The 16,097-nt window shown below is 46.0% G+C and overlaps 1 pseudogene; it reads left to right on the top strand.

Annotated features, from left to right (window-relative positions):
• The window catches only part of LOC124009875, a 34,028-nt pseudogene that overhangs the window by 12,303 nt on the left and 5,628 nt on the right, over positions 1-16,097 (top strand).

Raw genomic sequence — 16,097 nt, 5'->3', positions numbered from 1 at the left:
TGTATGTGGTATAGGTAATATACTGACTATACAGGTGTATGTGATATAGGTAATATACTGACTATACAGGTGTATGTGATCTAGGTAATATACTGACTATACAGGTGTATGTGATCTAGGTAATATACTGACTATACAGGTGTATGTGATCTAGGTAATATACTGACTATACAGGTGTATGTGATCTAGGTAATATACTGACTATACAGGTGTATGTGGTATAGGTAATATACTGACTATACAGGTGTATGTGATCTAGGTAATATACTGACTAATGTACAGGTGTATGTATACAGGTGTATGTGGTCTAGTAATATACTGACTATACAGTATACAGGTGTATGTGTATAGGTAATATACTGGCTATCTAGGTAATATACTGACTATACAGGTGTATGGTAGGTAATATACTGACTATACAGGTGTATGTGGTATAGGTAATATACTGACTATACAGTATACAGGTGTATGTGATCTAGGTAATATACTGACTATACAGTATACAGGTGTATGTGATCTAGATAATATACTGCTATACTATACAGTATACAGGTGTATGTGATCTAGGTAATATACTGACTATACAGTATACAGGTGGTGTATAGGTAATATACTGATCTACTGACTATACAGGTGATAATATACTGACTATACAGTATACTAGGTGTACAGGTGTATCTAGAGGTAATATACTGACTATACAGGTGTATGTGATCTAGGTAATATACTGACTATACAGTATACAGGTGTATGTGATCTAGATAATATACTGACTATACAGTATACAGGTGTATGTGATCTAGGTAATATACTGACTATACAGTATACAGGTGTATGTGATCTAGGTAATATACTGACTAATGTACTCACTTTACAGTATACAGGTGTATGTGGTCTAGGTAATATACTGACTATACAGTATACAGGTGCATGTGGTCTAGGTAATATACTGACTATACAGTATACAGGTGTATGTGGTATAGGTAATGTACTGACTATACAGGTGTATGTGTTCTAGGTAATATACTGACTATACAGGTGTATGTGTTCTAGGTAATATACTGACTATACAGGTGAATGTGGTATAGGTAATGTACTGACTATACAGGTGTATGTGGTATAGGTAATATACTGACTATACAGGTGTATGTTGTATAGGTAATATACTGACTATACAGGTGTATGTGGTATAGGTAATATACTGACTATACAGGTGTATGTGGTATAGGTAATATACTGACTATACAGGTGTATGTGGTCTAGGTAATATACTGACTATACAGGTGTATGTGGTCTAGGTAATATACTGACTATACAGGTGTATGTGGTATAGGTAATATACTGACTATACAGGTGTATGTGGTCTAGGTAATATACTGACTATACAGGTGTATGTGGTCTAGGTAATATACTGACTATACAGGTGTATGTGGTATAGGTAATATACTGACTATACAGGTGTATGTGGTCTAGGTAATATACTGACTATACAGGTGTATGTGGTCTAGGTAATATACTGGCTATACAGGTGTATGTGGTATAGGTAATATACTGACTATACAGGTGTATGTGGTATAGGTAATATACTGACTATACAGGTGTATGTGGTCTAGGTAATATACTGACTATACAGGTGTATGTGGTCTAGGTAATATACTGACTATACAGGTGTATGTGGTATAGGTAATATACTGACTATACAGTATACAGGTGTATGTGGTCTAGGTAATATACTGACTATACAGTATACAGGTGTATGTGGTCTAGGTAATATACTGACTATACAGTATACAGGTGTATGTGGTATAGGTAATGTACTGACTATACAGGTGTATGTGTTCTAGGTAATATACTGACTATACAGGTGTATGTGTTCTAGGTAATATACTGACTATACAGGTGTATGTGGTATAGGTAATGTACTGACTATACAGGTGTATGTGTTCTAGGTAATATACTGACTATACAGGTGTATGTGTTCTAGGTAATATACTGACTATACAGGTGTATGTGTTCTAGGTAATATACTGACTATACAGGTGTATGTGTTCTAGGTAATATACTGACTATACAGGTGTATGTGTTCTAGGTAATATACTGACTATACAGGTGTATGTGTTCTAGGTAATATACTGACTATACAGGTGTATGTGTTCTAGGTAATATACTGACTATACAGGTGTATGTGTTCTAGGTAATATACTGACTATACAGGTGTATGTGTTCTAGGTAATATACTGACTATACAGGTGTATGTGTTCTAGGTAATATACTGACTATACAGGTGTATGTGGTATAGGTAATATACTGACTATACAGGTGTATGTTGTATCGTTTCTACCTCGTCTGTCTCTTCAGAGAGGGTAGACGTGGGTATTTCCTTGACTATACAGGTGTATGTGGTATCGTTTCTACCTCGTCTGTCTCTCCAGAGAGGGTAGACGTGGGTATTTCCCTGCTCTTATGAGCCTGTCCCCCTCGGGGTTTACTACTCTCACAGTTTTTAACTGTCAAAGCAAAGAGTTGGTACCACGTTCCGTATCACATCCATTCTCCCCCTGAACATCTTTTGATCACCTATTCTTTTACACGCAAGAAGAAACTATGGGTTTCCTGGGGGTTTAAAAAAAAAGAAGGAAACAGGTGGATTTTGTTGTTTGTTTGGTTGTTGAGAAGAATGATACCTGTCACATGAAATGGAGAGAGAAGAAGAAAAACAGAATGAAAGATATTTTTTATTTTTTATTTTTTTATTTCACCTTTATTTAACCAGGTAGGCTAGTTGAGAACAAGTTCTCATTTGCAACTGCGACCTGGCCAAGATAAAGCATAGCAGTGTGAACAGACAACACAGAGTTACACATGGAATAAACAATTAACAAGTCAATAACACAGTAGAAAAAAATGGGCAGTCTATATACAATGTGTGCAAAAGGCATGAGGAGGTAGGCGAATAATACAATTTTGCAGATTAACACTGGAGTGATAAATGATCAGATAGTCATGTACAGGTAGAGATATTGGTGTGCAAAAGAGCAGAAAAATAAATAAATAAAAACAGTATAAAAACAGTATGGGAATGAGGTAGGTGAAAATGGGTGGGCTATTTTCCTATAGACTATGTACAGCTGCAGCGATCGGTTAGCTGCTCGGATAGCTGATGTTTGAAGTTGGTGAGAGAGAGATTTTTGCAATTCGTTCCAGTCACAGGCAGCAGAGTACTGGAACGAAAGGCGGCCAAATGATGTGTTGGCTTTAGGGATGATCAGTGAGATACACCTGCTGGAGCGCGTGCTACGGATGGGTGTTGCCATCGTGACCAGTGAACTGAGATAAGGCGGAGCTTTACCTAGCATGGACTTGTAGATGACCTGGAGCCAGTGGGTCTGGCGACGAATATGTAGTGAGGGCCAGCCGACTAGAGCATACAAGTCGCAGTGGTGGGTGGTATAAGGTGCTTTAGTGACAAAACGGATGGCACTGTGATAGACTGCATCCAGTTTGCTGAGTAGAGTGTTGGAAGCCATTTTGTAGATGACATCGCCGAAGTCGAGGATCGGTAGGATAGTCAGTTTTACTAGGGTAAGCTTGGCAGCGTGAGTGAAGGAGGCTTTGTTGTGGAATAGAAAGCCGACTCTTGATTTGATTTTCGATTGGAGATGTTTGATGTGGGTCTGGAAGGAGAGTTTGCAGTCTAGCCAGACACCTAGGTACTTATAGATGTCCACATATTCAAGGTCGGAACCATCCAGGGTGGTGATGCTAGTCGGGCATGCGAGTGCAGGCAGCGATCGGTTGAAAAGCATGCATTTGGTTTTACTCGCGTTTAAGAGCAGTTGGAGGCCACGGAAGGAGTGCTGTATGGCATTGAAGCTCGTTTGGAGTTTAGATAGCACAGTGTCCAATGACGGGCCGAAAGTATATAGAATGGTGTCGTCTGCGTAGAGGTGGATCAGGGAATCGCCCGCAGCAAGAGCAACATCATTGATATACACAGAGAAAAGAGTCGGCCCGAGAATTGAACCCTGTGGCACCCCCATAGAGACTGCCAGAGGACCGGACAGCATGCCCTCCGATTTGACACACTGAACTCTGTCTGCAAAGTAATTGGTGAACCAGGCAAGGCAGTCATCCGAAAAACCGAGGCTGTTGAGTCTGCCGATAAGAATATGGTGATTGACAGAGTCGAAAGCCTTGGCGAGGTCGATGAAGACGGCTGCACAGTACTGTCTTTTATCGATGGCGGTTATGATATCGTTTAGTACCTTGAGTGTGGCTGAGGTGCACCCGTGACCGGCTCGGAAACCAGATTGCACAGCGGAGAAGGTACGGTGGGATTCGAGATGGTCAGTGACCTGTTTGTTGACTTGGCTTTCGAAGACCTTAGATAGGCAGGGCAGGATGGATATAGGTCTGTAACAGTTTGGGTCCAGGGTGTCTCCCCTTTGAAGAGGGGGATGACTGCGGCAGCTTTCCAATCCTTGGGGATCTCAGACGATATGAAAGAGAGGTTGAACAGGCTGGTAATAGGGGTTGCGACAATGGCGGCAGATAGTTTCAGAAATAGCGGGTCCAGATTGTCAAGCCCAGCTGATTTGTACGGGTCCAGGTTTTGCAGCTCTTTCAGAACATCTGCTATCTGGATTTGGGTAAAGGAGAACCTGGAGAGGCTTGGGTGAGGAGCTACGGGGGGGGGCGGAGCTGTTGGCCGAGGTTAGAGTAGCCAGGCGGAAGGCATGGCCAGCCGTTGAGAAGTGCTTATTGAAGTTTTCGATAATCATGGATTTATCGGTGGAGACCGTGTTTCCTAGCCTCAGTGCAGTGGGCAGCTGGGAGGAGGTGCTCTTGTTCTCCATGGACTTCACAGTGTCCCAGAACTTTTTGGAGTTGGAGCTACAGGATGCAAACTTCTGCCTGAAGAAGCTGGCCTTAGCTTTCCTGACTGACTGCGTGTATTGGTTCCTGACTTCCCTGAACAGTTGCATATCACGGGGGCTATTCGATGCTATTGCAGTCCGCCACAGGATGTTTTTGTGCTGGTCGAGGGCAGTCAGGTCCCAGTCAGACTGCACCAAGCACCAATTAATACAAAATGTCAGCTAACTCAATGTTGCTTTAGCCTTTATCAGTTCAATTCCAGATGGTTTTAAAGGTCTCAGCGTTGTGTGTGGAGCTACGTTTTCATGTTTGTTAAGTATATGTATATATATATATGTTCATCTCCAATGCACGTATTTAAAAAAATATATATATATTATTTTTTTAATGTATCTGATGATTTATGTACAGTGCCTTGCGAAAGTATTCGGCCCCCTTGAACTTTGCGACCTTTTGCCACATTTCAGGCTTCAAACATAAAGATAGAAAACTGTATTTTTTGTGAAGAATCAAGAACAAGTGGGACACAATCATGAAGTGGAACGACATTTATTGGATATTTCAAACTTTTTAACAAATCAAAAACTGAAAAATTGGGTGTGCAAAATTATTATTATGATTTATGTATATGTAGGTTGGATGGTAACCTCATTGATCGTGTCCACGCATATAAATATCTGGTTATCTGGATCGAACAAAAAGCTATCTTAAAAAAAAAACACGTTGATGAGTTAGTTAAGAAATTAACACTTAAAATTAGATTATTTTATTAAATATTAGGAAACATAATTCAGTCGACAGATGTGTCAGGTAAGGGAGTTGGGGTCAGGTAAGGTAGTTAGGGTCAGGTACGGTAGTTAGGGTCAGGTAAGATAGTTAGGGTCAGGTAAGGTAGTTAGGGTCAGGTAAGATAGTTAGGGTCAGGAAAGGTAGTTAGGGTCAGGTAAGATAGTTGGGGTCAGGTGAGATAGTTAGGGTCAGGTAAGATAGTTAGAGTCAGGTAAGATAGTTAGGGTCAGGAAAGGTAGTTAGGGTCAGGTAAGATAGTTGGGGTCAGGTGAGATAGTTAGGGTCAGGTAAGATAGTTAGGGTCAGGAAAGGTAGTTAGGGTCAGGTAAGATAGTTGGGGTCAGGTAAGATAGTTGGGGTCAGGTAAGATAGTTGGGGTCAGGTAAGGTAGTTAGGGTCAGGTAAGGTAGTTAGAGTCAGGTGTGTCAGGTAAGGTAGTTGGGGTCAGGTAAGGTAGTTGGGGTCAGGTGTGTCAGGTAAGGTAGTTGGTGTCAGGTAAGGTAGTTGGGGACAGGTAAGGTAGTTAGGGTCAGGTAAGGTAGTTGGGGTCAGGTAGATAGTTGGGGTCAGGTAAGGTAGTTGGGGTCAGGTAAGGTAGTTAGGGTCAGGTAAGGTAGTTAGGGTCAGGTAAGGTAGTTGGGGACAGGTAAGGTAGTTAGGGTCAGGTAAGGTAGTTAGGGTTAGGTAAGGTAGTTAGGGTCAGGTAAGGTAGTTAGGGTCAGGTAAGTTAGTTGGGGTCAGGTAAGGTAGTTGGGGTCAGGTAAGGTAGTTGGGGTCAGGTGAGGTAGTTGGGGTCAGGTGAGGTAGTTGGGGTCAGGTAAGTTAGTTGGGGTCAGGTGAGGTAGTTGGGGTCAGGTAAGGTAGTTGGGGTCAGGTAAGGTAGTTGGGGTCAGGTAAGGTAGTTAGAGTCAGGTGTGTCAGGTAAGGTAGTTGGGGTCAGGTAAGGTAGTTGGGGTCAGGTAAGGTAGTTGGGGTCAGGTGTGTCAGGTAAGGTAGTTAGGGTCAGGTAAGGTAGTTAGGGTCAGGTAAGGTAGTTGGGGTCAGGTAAGGTAGTTAGGGTCAGGTAAGGTAGTTAGGGTCAGGTAAGGTAGTTGGGGTCAGGTAAGGTAGTTGGGGTCAGGTGTGTCAGGTAAGGTAGTTGGGGACAGGTAAGGTAGTTGGGGACAGGTAAGGTAGTTAGGGTCAGGTAAGGTAGTTAGGGTCAGGTAAGGTAGTTGGGGTCAGGTGTGTCAGGTAAGGTAGTTGGGGTCAGGTAAGGTAGTTAGGGTCAGGTAAGGTAGTTAGGGTCAGGTAAGGTAGTTGGGGTCAGGTGTGTCAGGTAAGGTAGTTGGGGACAGGTAAGGTAGTTGGGGACAGGTAAGGTAGTTGGGGTCAGGTAAGGTAGTTAGGGTCAGGTAAGGTAGTTAGGGTCAGGTAAGGTAGTTGGGGTCAGGTAAGGTAGTTGGGGTCAGGTGTGTCAGGTAAGGTAGTTGGGGTCAGGTAAGGTAGTTGGGGTCAGGTAGTTGGGGTCAGGTGTGTCAGGTAAGGTAGTTGGGGACAGGTAAGGTAGTTAGGGTCAGGTAAGGTAGTTAGGGTCAGGTAAGGTAGTTAGGGTCAGGTAAGTTAGTTGGGGTCAGGTAAGGTAGTTGGGGTCAGGTAAGGTAGTTGGGGTCAGGTGAGGTAGTTGGGGTCAGGTGAGGTAGTTGGGGTCAGGTAAGTTAGTTGGGGTCAGGTGAGGTAGTTGGGGTCAGGTAAGGTAGTTGGGGTCAGGTGTGTCAGGTAAGGTAGTTGGGGTCAGGTAAGGTAGTTGGGGTCAGGTAAGGTAGTTGGGGTCAGGTGTGTCAGGTAAGGTAGTTAGGGTCAGGTAAGGTAGTTGGGGTCAGGTAAGGTAGTTGGGGTCAGGTGTGTCAGGTAAGGTAGTTGGGGTCAGGTAAGGTAGTTGGGGTCAGGTAAGGTAGTTAGAGTCAGGTGTGTCAGGTAAGGTAGTTGGGGTCAGGTAAGGTAGTTGGGGTCAGGTAAGGTAGTTGGGGTCAGGTGTGTCAGGTAAGGTAGTTAGGGTCAGGTAAGGTAGTTGGGGTCAGGTAAGGTAGTTGGGGTCAGGTGTGTCAGGTAAGGTAGTTGGGGTCAGGTAAGGTAGTTGGGGTCAGGTAAGGTAGTTGGGGTCAGGTGTGTCAGGTAAGGTAGTTGGGGACAGGTAAGGTAGTTAGGGTCAGGTAAGGTAGTTAGGGTCAGGTAAGGTAGTTAGGGTCAGGTAAGTTAGTTGGGGTCAGGTAAGGTAGTTGGGGTCAGGTAAGGTAGTTGGGGTCAGGTGAGGTAGTTGGGGTCAGGTGAGGTAGTTGGGGTCAGGTAAGTTAGTTGGGGTCAGGTGAGGTAGTTGGGGTCAGGTAAGGTAGTTGGGGTCAGGTAAGGTAGTTGGGGTCAGGTAAGGTAGTTAGAGTCAGGTGTGTCAGGTAAGGTAGTTGGGGTCAGGTAAGGTAGTTGGGGTCAGGTAAGGTAGTTGGGGTCAGGTGTGTCAGGTAAGGTAGTTAGGGTCAGGTAAGGTAGTTAGGGTCAGGTAAGGTAGTTGGGGTCAGGTGTGTCAGGTAAGGTAGTTAGGGTCAGGTAAGGTAGTTAGGGTCAGGTAAGGTAGTTAGGGTCAGGTAAGGTAGTTAGGGTCAGGTAAGGTAGTTAGGGTCAGGTAATGTAGTTAGGGTCAGGTAAGTTAGTTGGGGTCAGGTAAGGTAGTTGGGGTCAGGTGTGTCAGGTAAGGTAGTTGGGGTCAGGTAAGGTAGTTGGGGTCAGGTGTGTCAGGTAAGGTAGTTGGTGTCAGGTAAGGTAGTTGGGGACAGGTAAGGTAGTTAGGGTCAGGTAAGGTAGTTGGGGTCAGGTAGATAGTTGGGGTCAGGTAAGGTAGTTGGGGTCAGGTAAGGTAGTTAGGGTCAGGTAAGGTAGTTAGGGTCAGGTAAGGTAGTTGGGGACAGGTAAGGTAGTTAGGGTCAGGTAAGGTAGTTAGGGTCAGGTAAGGTAGTTAGGGTCAGGTAAGTTAGTTGGGGTCAGGTAAGGTAGTTGGGGTCAGGTAAGGTAGTTGGGGTCAGGTGAGGTAGTTGGGGTCAGGTGAGGTAGTTGGGGTCAGGTAAGTTAGTTGGGGTCAGGTGAGGTAGTTGGGGTCAGGTAAGGTAGTTGGGGTCAGGTAAGGTAGTTGGGGTCAGGTAAGGTAGTTAGAGTCAGGTGTGTCAGGTAAGGTAGTTGGGGTCAGGTAAGGTAGTTGGGGTCAGGTAAGGTAGTTGGGGTCAGGTGTGTCAGGTAAGGTAGTTAGGGTCAGGTAAGGTAGTTAGGGTCAGGTAAGGTAGTTGGGGTCAGGTAAGGTAGTTAGGGTCAGGTAAGGTAGTTAGGGTCAGGTAAGGTAGTTGGGGTCAGGTAAGGTAGTTGGGGTCAGGTGTGTCAGGTAAGGTAGTTGGGGACAGGTAAGGTAGTTGGGGACAGGTAAGGTAGTTAGGGTCAGGTAAGGTAGTTAGGGTCAGGTAAGGTAGTTGGGGTCAGGTGTGTCAGGTAAGGTAGTTGGGGTCAGGTAAGGTAGTTAGGGTCAGGTAAGGTAGTTAGGGTCAGGTAAGGTAGTTGGGGTCAGGTGTGTCAGGTAAGGTAGTTGGGGACAGGTAAGGTAGTTGGGGACAGGTAAGGTAGTTGGGGTCAGGTAAGGTAGTTAGGGTCAGGTAAGGTAGTTAGGGTCAGGTAAGGTAGTTGGGGTCAGGTAAGGTAGTTGGGGTCAGGTGTGTCAGGTAAGGTAGTTGGGGTCAGGTAAGGTAGTTGGGGTCAGGTAAGGTAGTTGGGGTCAGGTGTGTCAGGTAAGGTAGTTGGGGACAGGTAAGGTAGTTAGGGTCAGGTAAGGTAGTTAGGGTCAGGTAAGGTAGTTAGGGTCAGGTAAGTTAGTTGGGGTCAGGTAAGGTAGTTGGGGTCAGGTAAGGTAGTTGGGGTCAGGTGAGGTAGTTGGGGTCAGGTGAGGTAGTTGGGGTCAGGTAAGTTAGTTGGGGTCAGGTGAGGTAGTTGGGGTCAGGTAAGGTAGTTGGGGTCAGGTAAGGTAGTTGGGGTCAGGTAAGGTAGTTAGAGTAAGGTGTGTCAGGTAAGGTAGTTGGGGTCAGGTAAGGTAGTTGGGGTCAGGTAAGGTAGTTGGGGTCAGGTGTGTCAGGTAAGGTAGTTAGGGTCAGGTAAGGTAGTTAGGGTCAGGTAAGGTAGTTGGGGTCAGGTGTGTCAGGTAAGGTAGTTAGGGTCAGGTAAGGTAGTTAGGGTCAGGTAAGGTAGTTAGGGTCAGGTAAGGTAGTTAGGGTCAGGTAAGGTAGTTAGGGTCAGGTAAGGTAGTTAGGGTCAGGTAAGTTAGTTGGGGTCAGGTAAGGTAGTTGGGGTCAGGTAAGGTAGTTGGGGTCAGGTGAGGTAGTTGGGGTCAGGTGAGGTAGTTGGGGTCAGGTAAGTTAGTTGGGGTCAGGTGAGGTAGTTGGGGTCAGGTAAGGTAGTTGGGGTCAGGTAAGGTAGTTGGGGTCAGGTAAGGTAGTTAGAGTCAGGTGTGTCAGGTAAGGTAGTTGGGGTCAGGTAAGGTAGTTGGGGTCAGGTAAGGTAGTTGGGGTCAGGTGTGTCAGGTAAGGTAGTTAGGGTCAGGTAAGGTAGTTAGGGTCAGGTAAGGTAGTTGGGGTCAGGTGTGTCAGGTAAGGTAGTTAGGGTCAGGTAAGGTAGTTAGGGTCAGGTAAGGTAGTTAGGGTCAGGTAAGGTAGTTAGGGTCAGGTAAGGTAGTTGGGGTCAGGTAAGGTAGTTGGGGTCAGGTGTGTCAGGTAAGGTAGTTGGGGTCAGGTAAGGTAGTTAGGGTCAGGTAAGGTAGTTAGGGTCAGGTAAGGTAGTTGGGGTCAGGTAAGGTAGTTGGGGTCAGGTGTGTCAGGTAAGGTAGTTGGGGACAGGTAAGGTAGTTGGGGACAGGTAAGGTAGTTAGGGTCAGGTAAGGTAGTTAGGGTCAGGTAAGGTAGTTGGGGACAGGTAAGGTAGTTAGGGTCAGGTAAGGTAGTTAGGGTCAGGTAAGGTAGTTGGGGTCAGGTAAGGTAGTTGGGGACAGGTAAGGTAGTTGGGGACAGGTAAGGTAGTTAGGGTCAGGTAAGGTAGTTAGGGTCAGGTAAGGTAGTTGGGGTCAGGTAAGGTAGTTGGGGTCAGGTGTGTCAGGTAAGGTAGTTGGGGACAGGTAAGGTAGTTGGGGACAGGTAAGGTAGTTAGGGTCAGGTAAGGTAGTTAGGGTCAGGTAAGGTAGTTGGGGTCAGGTGTGTCAGGTAAGGTAGTTGGGGTCAGGTAAGGTAGTTAGGGTCAGGTAAGGTTGTTAGGGTCAGGTAAGGTAGTTGTAAATATAAAATGTTTATATTTTTCAAACCTTTTGCTTCCTGTTCCACCTGAAAGCCTCTTTTCTCTCCGTATCCTTTCTGTGTGTGTTGTGTGTGTGTTGTGTGTGTGTTGTGTGTGTGTTGTGTGAGTGTTGTGTGTGTGTTGTGTGTGTGTTGTGTGTGTGTTGTGTGTGTGTTATGTGTGCGTCGTGTGTGTGTTGTGTGTGCGTTAGCTCTGTCCTCAGTACTGGCCAGAGAACGGCGTGCATCGCCATGGGCCAATCCAAGTGGAGTTTGTCTCAGCTGATCTGGAGGAGGACATAATCAGTAGAATATTCCGGATCTACAACGCAGCACGGGTACGCACACACAAACACCATGGCACTATGGGAAAATTAGCTAACACTCTCTACTAGCTACTCTGTGTAGCTACAGCAGTACAGGTACCTACCTGAATTTACCTGACCCCAACTACCTTACCTGACCCCGACTACCTTACCTGACCCCAACTACCTTACCTGACCCCGACTACCTTACCTGAAACACCTGATCATAACTACCTTACCTGACACTAACTATCTTACCTGACCCCAACGATCTTACCTGACCCCAACTATCTTACCTGACCCTAACTACCTTCCCTGACCCTAACTACCTTACCTGACCCCAACTACCTTACCTGACCCCAACTACCTTACCTGACCCCAACTACCTTACCTGACACACCTGACCCCAACTATCTTACCTGACCCCAACTACCTTACCTGACCCCAACTACCTTACCTGACCCCAACTACCTTACCTGACCCCAACTACCTTACCTGACCCCAACTATCTTACCTGACCCCAACTACCTTACCTGACCCCAACTACCTTACCTGACCCCAACTATCTCACCTGACCCGACTACCTTACCACCCTAACTACCTCACCTGACCCTAACTAACTTACCTGAAACACCTGACCCTACCTCTCTTACCTGACCCCAACTCTCTTACCTGACCCTAACTACCTTACCTGACCCTAACTATCTTACCTGACACACCTGACCCTAACTATCTCACCTGACCCCAACTCTCTTACATGAACCCAACTCTCTTACCTGACCCTAACTACCTTACCTGACCCTAACTATCTTACCTGACCCTAACTATCTTACCTGACCCCGACTACCTTACCTGAAACACCTGAACCTAACTACCTTACCTGAAACACCTGACCCTACCTCTCTTACCTGACCCCAACTCTCTTACCTGACCCTAACTACCTTACCTGACCCTAACTACCTTCCCTGACACACCTGACCCTACCTCTCTTACCTGACCCCAACTCTCTTACCTGACCCTACCTCTCTTACCTGACCCCAACTCTCTTACCTGACCCTAACTACCTTACCTGACCCTAACTACCTTACCTGACCCTAACTATCTTACCTGACCCTAACTATCTTACCTGACCCTAACTCTCTTACCTGAAACACCTGAACCTAACTACCTTACCTGACCCTAACTACCTTCCCTGACACACCTGACCCTACCTCTCTTACCTGACCCCAACTCTCTTACCTGACCCTAACTACCTTACCTGACCCTAACTACCTTCCCTGACACACCTGACCCTACCTCTCTTACCTGACCCCAACTCTCTTACCTGACCCTACCTCTCTTACCTGACCCCAACTCTCTTACCTGACCCTAACTACCTTACCTGACCCTAACTACCTTACCTGACCCTAACTATCTTACCTGACCCTAACTATCTTACCTGACCATAACTCTCTTACCTGACCCCAACTCTCTTACCTGACCCTAACTACCTTACCTGACCCTAACTACCTTCCCTGACACACCTGACCCTAACTATCTCACCTGACCATAACTCTCTTACCTGACCCTAACTATCTTACCTGACCATAACTCTCTTACCTGACCCTAACTATCTTACCTGACACCAACTACCTTACCTGACCCTAACTATCTTACCTGACCCCAACTACCTTACCTGACCCTAACTATCTTACCTGACCCTAACTACCTTACCTGACCCTAACTATCTTACCTGACCCTAACTATCTTACCTGACACCAACTACCTTACCTGACCCTAACTATCTTACCTGACCCCAACTACCTTACCTGACCCTAACTATCTTACCTGACCCTAACTATCTTACCTGACCCTAACTACCTTACCTGACCCTAACTATCTTACCTGACCCTAACTATCTTACCTGACACCAACTACCTTACCTGACCCTAACTATCTTACCTGACCCCAACTACCTTACCTGACCCTAACTATCTTACCTGACCCTAACTATCTTACCTGACACCAACTATCTTACCTGACCCTAACTATCTTACCTGACACCAACTACCTTACCTGACCCTAACTATCTTACCTGACACCAACTACCTTACCTGACCCTAACTACCTTACCTGACCCTAACTATCTTACCTGACCCCAACTACCTTACCTGACCCCAACTACCTTACCTGACCCTAACTATCTTACCTGACCCTAACTACCTTACCTGACCCCAACTACCTTACCTGACCCCAACTACCTTACCTGACCCCAACTACCTTACCTGACCCTAACTATCTTACCTGACCCTAACTATCTTACCTGACCCTAACTATCTCACCTGACCCCAACTACCTTACCTGACCCTAACTATCTTACCTGACCCTAACTATCTTACCTGACCCTAACTACCTCACCTGACCCTAACTATCTTACCTGAAACACCTGAACCTAACTCTCTTACCTGACCCCAACTACCTTACCTGACCCTAACTACCTTACCTGACCCCAACTACCTTACCTGACCCCAACTACCTTACCTGACCCTAACTATCTTACCTGACCCTAACTCTCTTACCTGACCCTAACTATCTTACCTGACCCTAACTATCTCACCTGACCCTAACTATCTTACCTGACCCTAACTATCTCACCTGACCCTAACTACCTTACCTGAAATACCTGACCCTAACTCTCTTACCTGACCCCAACTCTCTTACCTGACCCTAACTACCTTACCTGACCCTAACTACCTTCCCTGACCCTAACTACCTTACCTGACCCTAACTACCTTACCTGAAATACCTGACCCTAACTCTCTTACCTGACCCCAACTCTCTTACCTGACCCCAACCACCTCACCTGACCCCAACTACCTCACCTGACCCTAACTATCTTACCTGAAATACCTGACCCTAACTACCTTACCTGACCCTAACTACCTTACCTGAAACACCTGACCCCAACTACCTTACCTGACCCCAACTACCTTACCTGAAACACCTGACCCCAACTACCTTACCTGACCCCAAATACCTTACCTGACCCCAAATACCTTACCTGACCCCAAATACCTCACCTGACCCCAACTACCTTACCTGACCCCAACTACCTTACCTGAAACACCTGACCCCAACTACCTTACCTGACCCCAACTACCTTACCTGAAACACCTGACCCCAACTACCTTACCTGACCCCAAATAACTTACCTGACCCCAACTACCTTACCTGACCCCAACCACCTCACCTGACCCCAACTACCCTAAATACCTACAGTGCCTTGCGAAAGTATTCGGCCCCCTTGAACTTTGCGACCTTTTGTCACATTTCAGGCTTCAAACATAAAGATATAAAACTGTATTTTTTTGTGAAGAATCAACAACAAGTGGGACACAATCATGAAGTGGAACGACATTTATTGGATATTTCAAACTTTTTTAACAAATCAAAAACTGAAAAATTCGGCGTGCAAAATTATTCAGCCCCCTTAAGTTAATACTTTGTAGCGCCACCTTTTGCTGCGATTACAATTTTATATCTTGATGTTTGAAGCCTGAAATGTGGCAAAAGGTCGCAAAGTTCAAAGGGGCCGAATACTTTCGCAAGGCACTGTATATATCTATCTGTCTGTCTGTTTGTTAACCTGTATCTACCTGTCTGTCTGTTTGTTAACCTGTCTGTCTGTCTGTTTGTTAACCTGTCTGTCTGTCTGTCTGTCTGTCTGTCTGTCTGTCTGTCTGTCTGTCTGTCTGTCTGTCTGTCTGTCTGTCTGTCTGTCTGTCTGTCTGTCTGTCTGTTTGTTAACCTGCCTGTCTGTCTGTTTGTTTGTTAACCTGTCTGTCTGTCTGTTTGTTAACCTGTATCTACCTGTCTGTCTTTTTGCTAACCTGTATCTACCTGTCTGTCTGTCCAGCCTCAGGACGGGTACCGTATGGTGCAACAGTTCCAGTTCCTGGGTTGGCCAATGTACCGAGACACTCCCATGTCCAAACGCTCCTTCCTCAAGCTCATCAGACAGGTGGACAAATGGCAGGAGGAGTATGATGGAGGAGAGGGACGCACTGTGGTGCACTGTCTGTAAGTAACACACACTAACACACCATAACACACAGGGACATACACACACTGTCTGCAAGTCACAATTACCTTCTACGGAGATTCTACTTTATATGGGGATGTTTCTCCTCTCATCTCTTGACCTTCTTGTGCTCCCTGCTCACTGCTCACTACTCACTGCTCACTGCTCACTGCTCACTGCTCACTGCTCACTGCTCACTGCTCACTGCTCTCTGCTCACTGCTCTCTGCTCACTGCTCACTGCTCACTGCTCACTACTCACTGCTCGCTGCTCACTGCTCACTGCTCACTACTCACTGCTCACACTACTCACTGCTCACACTACTCACTGCTCACTCTGCTCACTGCTCACTACTCACTGCTCACTGCTCACTACTCACTACTCACTGCTCACTGCTCACTACTCACACTACTCACTGCTCACACTACTCACTGCTCACACTACTCACTGCTCACACTACTCACTGCTCACACTACTCACTGCTCACTCTGCTCACTGCTCACTACTCACTGCTCACTGCTCACTACTCACTACTCACTGCTCACTGCTCACTACTCACACTACTCACTGCTCACACTACTCACTGCTCACACTACTCACTGCTCACACTACTCACTGCTCACTCTGCTCACTGCTCACTACTCACTGCTCACTGCTCACTGCTCACTACTCACTGCTCACTACTCACTGCTCACTACTCACTGCTCACTACTCACTGCTCACACTACTCACTGCTCA

This window comes from Oncorhynchus gorbuscha, linkage group LG22 (genome assembly GCF_021184085.1).
Source record: "Oncorhynchus gorbuscha isolate QuinsamMale2020 ecotype Even-year linkage group LG22, OgorEven_v1.0, whole genome shotgun sequence".
NCBI classification, from domain to species: Eukaryota; Metazoa; Chordata; class Actinopteri; order Salmoniformes; family Salmonidae; genus Oncorhynchus; species Oncorhynchus gorbuscha.
This window is presented reverse-complemented; position numbering and strand designations above follow the sequence as displayed.